The sequence below is a fragment of the Elephantulus edwardii genome, unplaced genomic scaffold, assembly GCF_000299155.1.
Source record: "Elephantulus edwardii isolate Elephantulus edwardi_28Jun2011 unplaced genomic scaffold, EleEdw1.0 scaffold00107, whole genome shotgun sequence".
Classification (NCBI taxonomy): Eukaryota; Metazoa; Chordata; class Mammalia; order Macroscelidea; family Macroscelididae; genus Elephantulus; species Elephantulus edwardii.
Window position 1 is genome coordinate 1,070,293 of NW_006399857.1, and position 5,108 is coordinate 1,075,400.

A 5,108-nucleotide genomic window follows, 5' to 3' on the forward strand; every position below is an offset into this window, starting at 1 on the left:
ATGATTGCAAACCATTGCGCTTTTCAGAGCTTCATAACTTTCTCCTCCCCCGTGACATTATTAAGCAAAAGCACACACTTCTTGTGACAACGTTAAACATCAGTGCAGAATTCCATCTGAGAGCTGTGCCACTGCTGAAATTGTCATGTTGTTGTTGTTGTTATGTGCCGTCGAGTCGTTTCCGACTCATAGCGACCCTATGCACAACAGCCCTAAACCTGCTCTATCCTGCGCCAACCGCACTGCCTCTGACACACCCATCCCGATTACCCCAGTCACCGAATCAATCCATGTCATAGAGGGTCTTCCCCTCCTGCGCTGTCCCTCTACCCTCCCAAGCATGATGTCCCTCTCCAAGGACCCGTCCCTCCTGGCAACATGTCCAAAGTATGCCAGACGAAGCCCCAGAATCCTTGCCTCCAAGGAGTAGCTTGGTTTAATCCTCTCCAAGATGAATCTGTTTGTTTTCCTGGCAGTCCATGGTACATTCAGTACCCTTCTCCAGCACCATAGCTCAAAAGCATCCACTCTCCTTCTGTCCTCCCTAGTCATTGTCCAACTCTCTGATGCATAACAAGCGATTGCAAATACCATGGCCTGTATCAGGCACACCTTAGTCTCCAGAGAGACACTGTTGCTCCTAAGTACCTTAGAAAGGTCCCTAACAGCAGACTTTCCCATCGCGATACGCTTTTTGATTTCCTGACTGCTGGTGCCAAGAGTGTTGACTGTGGAGCCGAGCAAACTGAAGCTGTGAACACTCTCAATCTCTTCGTCATCCATCCTGACGCTGCCAATTGGTCCAGTGGCGAGAATCTTTGTCTTCTTGACATTGAGCTTCAGTCCATACTGAAGGCTACAGTCCCTGACCCTTTGCAGCAAGTGCATGAGGTCCTCCTCAGTTTCAGCAAGCAGGGTTGTGTCATCTGCATAACGGAGATTGTTAATAGATCTTCCACCAATCCTGATGCCACAATTCTCCTCACAGAGCCCAGCCTCTCGGATAATCTGCTCTGCATACATGTTGAAAAGGTATGGAGACAGGATGCATCCCTGGAGTACACCCTTCCCAATTTTGAACCATGCAGTGTTACCCTGCTCTGTTCTGACTACTGCCTCTTGGTCCAAGTATAGGTTTCATATTAGCACAATTAAATGTTATGGGATTCCCATTCTTCTCAGAGTCAGCCACAGTTTGTTATGATTCACACAGTCAAATGCCTTTGCATAATCAATGAAACACAGATAGACATTCTTCTGGTATTCTCTGCTTTCAGCCAAGATCCATCTAACATCAGCAACAGTATCGCTAGTACCATGACCCCTTCTAAACCCAGCCTGGACTTCCGGCAGTTCTCTGCTGATGTGCTGTTCTAATCGTTTTTGGATGATCTTCAGTAGAATCTTGCTTGCATGTGAAATCAATGACACTGTTCTGTAGTTTTCACATTCAGTTGGGTCACCTTTCTTTGGAATGGGAACAAATATAGATCTCGTCCAGTCAGTTGGCCAAGTGATTGTTCTCCAGATTTCTTGGCACAACTTGGTGAGCACATCCAGGGCAACATCTGTTATCTGAAATACTTCAATTGGTATACCATCTATTCCTGGGGCCTTATTTTTTGCTATTTCCTTCAAAGCAGCTTGAACTTCTTCCTTCATCACCATAGGCTCTTGCTCATATGTTATTTCTTTAAATTCCTCTGTATCTGCCAATTCCTTAGTAAGTATTTTTGGACAACCATCAAGCTACTCAGCAGAAGTACAGCCAGGGCAACAGAGAAGCTCAAATCCTCAAAAAAAGCAAACATGCACCCCCTTAGACAACCAACACACCCCTCATCTTCACTAGTACTCCAGTGAAGTTTGCTTCTTTCTTTATACTTTGTGTGTGTGTGTTTTAATAGACTTGATTTTTTGCAAGTTTTAGACTTTGAGAAAGATTGTGCAGGAAGTTCAGACACTTCAGATCAGCTCTCCTGTCTGTATACAGCTTCTCCTACTACCTAACATCTAAAAATTGAGGAACCAATATTGATACAATCCTGATGACTGAAGTTCACAGATTACATTACATTATGACATCTCAGTGTTGTGGGGTCTAGACCTGTGTGTTCAGAAATGCATGAGGCCATGGATTCACCATTGCATTCAGGATATTTTCACTGTCTTTAGAATGTTCCATGCTCCACCTTTTCATCCCTCTTCTCCCCATGAACTCTTGGCAGTCACTGATCCTGTTAACTTTTTAAACATAAGCAGATGACAGCTTACCAAACTTTTTGTAAAGTGCTCTGCAAGCCATTTCCCCCCCCAAAGAACTGGCCCTTCAAAGCTCTTTTCAGAAGATCTGACATTCCTTCTTGGTCCCTTGTCAACACATCAAAGAAGAATGAGACTTTCTCAAAGATCATTTGTTGACCTAAGAATTAGTAAAAATACAATGGAAGGTCTTTGGAGCAGGGTTTTCTCAAATATTTTTTCTTTTGTCCTTAAGTCTCATCTCATTGCTGTGGAGTCATAATCAACGGATAATTGAACATTCAGTGGGTGTCTGAGACTAAATCACATCAGAGGAGATTGCCCATCTCTCTCCCGTGAAGCAACAGGTGGATTTGAACCACCAGAGAGGCCCAGGTTTTGGGTGCATGGTACAATTCCTTATGAACTAGTCCACCAGACTTCCTTTGCCTCAGAGTGGGAGCAACATATTGTATGACCCAGATTTAAAAGTAAATCACCCAAAAAGCCGAGAGTGCACTCTGATATTTCCTATTCTTTTCTATCAAATTTCATTGATTCACAGGTCAAGCCTGTCGTAGATTGAATTGTGTCAGCTTGGCTAGGTTGTGATTCACAGACTTATAGGTTTATTCTCCATTTTGTGATTTGATGTAATTATTTTCCATTTTATGATTTGTTGTTTGCTATTAGGTGCTATTGAGTTGAGTACAACTCATACTGACCCTTTGAGTAGCGGATCTGAACCTTGTCCTGTCCTGTGCCATTCTCACCCTTCCTGACATACTAGAGCCCGTTGCAGAAGTCACTGTGTCAATCCACCTGGTTGAGAGTCTCCTCTCCTTCGCCGACCTTCCACCCTTTCCAGCATCATGTCCCTCTCCAAGGAATAGCACCTTTTAGTAATATGCCTGAAGTATGTGAGACAAAGCATCATCATCCTTGCCTCCAAAAAGCATTCTGGCTGCACCCTCTCCAAAGGTGTCTTATATCTGTTTGTTCTCTTGGCCGTCCATGGGATGGATGTTCAATGCTCTTTTCCAACACCATATCTCAAAAGCATAAATTCTTCTTGTCATCCTTATTCATTGTCCAGGTCTCAGATGCATAGCTAGTAATCAGAAAGACCATGGCCTGAATCAGAAGCACCTTAGTCCTCAAACTAACATTACTACTCCTCAGTAATTTGAAAAGGTCCCTAACTGAAGATTTTCCCATTGCAATGTGTCTCCTTATTGCTATTAATTGATGATGTTAATTGTGGATCCAAGCAAGATGAAGCTGTTGACAGTTTCAATTTTGTCTCTATCCATCATGGTATTTCCTATTAGTCTAGTGGTAAGAATCTTTGTTTTCCTGATATTGAGACATAATCCATACTGAAGCCTGCATACTTGATCTTCTGCAACAAGTGCTTCAAATCTTCCTGACTTTCAGCAAGTAAGGTTGTGTCATCTAGATATTACAGGTTATTGACTAGTCTCCCTCCAATCCCAATGCCACATTCCTCTTCACAGAGCTCAGCTTCTTAGATAATTTTCTCAGCATATAGATTGAACAAGTATGGAGATAGAATCCCTGATGTGCTCACTCCTTTCCCCAATTCCAAGCCATGCAGTGCTCCCCTGCTCTGTTCCTTCCTGAATTTTTTCAGTGTCAATCAATTTCTGGTACAATGGCTCTGTGTACTCCATCCATCTTCTTTTGATGCTTTCTGGGTCATTCAATATATTGCCCTTAGCATCTTTCAATAATGCTACATGAGGCTTAAATTGGTTTTTCAGTTCTTTCACCTTGAGAAATGCAGAACTAGTTCTTCCTTTTTTATTCTCCAATACCAGCTTTCTGGACATAACTGTAACTATAGTAACAACAATAAAACCTGCAAGTGAGTGGATTTAAAAGAACAGAAAAGCATCTGGAAACTAGATGTCTAAACCAGGGTATCATTTGTGTTGGTTCCTTCCAACATGGTTTGAACTGTGCCCCTCCCAATACATATATGTGGCGATTTGATGTGGAAAACATGTAATTATCACTCTTAATGTGATAAATTAAACAAGTTGTAAAAATATTAAGAGTGGAAAGCAACACCCTTTAATCCAGGCTATGGTTTTTGCAATTTCTTTCCACACATCAGAGCTGAACATGACTAAAGATGACAGAAGAAGAATCAATGCTTTTGAGTTGTGGTGCCAAAGAAGAGTATTGAACATACCACGGACTACTAAGAGAACAAATAGGTTTGTCTTGGAGAGGATAGAGCCAGGCTGTTCCTTGGTCTGTCTGACATATGTGAACGTGTTGCCAAGAGGGAGCAGTCCTTGGAGAGGGACATCATGCTTGGAAGGGTGGAAGGACAGTGCAAGAAAGGAAGACACTTGGTGAGATGGATTGACTCAGTGACTGGGGTAATAGGGATAGGTGTATCAAAGGCAATGAGGTTGGCTCAAGATAGAGCAGGGTTCAGAGTTATTGCACATAGGGTCGCTATGAGTCACAGGTGACTTGATGGCACATGCTATAACATCACAGGGTAAGAGGCAAAATTGCCATTTGTTAAAGCCATCCACTAGTGTTACCTCTTTTAGAGCAGCACAAAGTAATTTAGACAGGCTGGAAGTGTGAGTTCAAGACTACATTCTGGTCAACAGGAAGGTTTCTGCTCCTGGGTGGTTTATTCTTTCTTAGGACAGTCCTATTTTTGAAGGGACATTAAAAAGTCATGAGGCTGGCATTGGGGTGGGGGTAAGACTGAGAAAAACTGGATGAAATATGTTTATGGCATTGAAGTCTATGGGGGAGAGAATAGTCTAAAAGTATTATATTTTAGGGCATTATTTTTATCGTAGGAGTATGCAATGAGG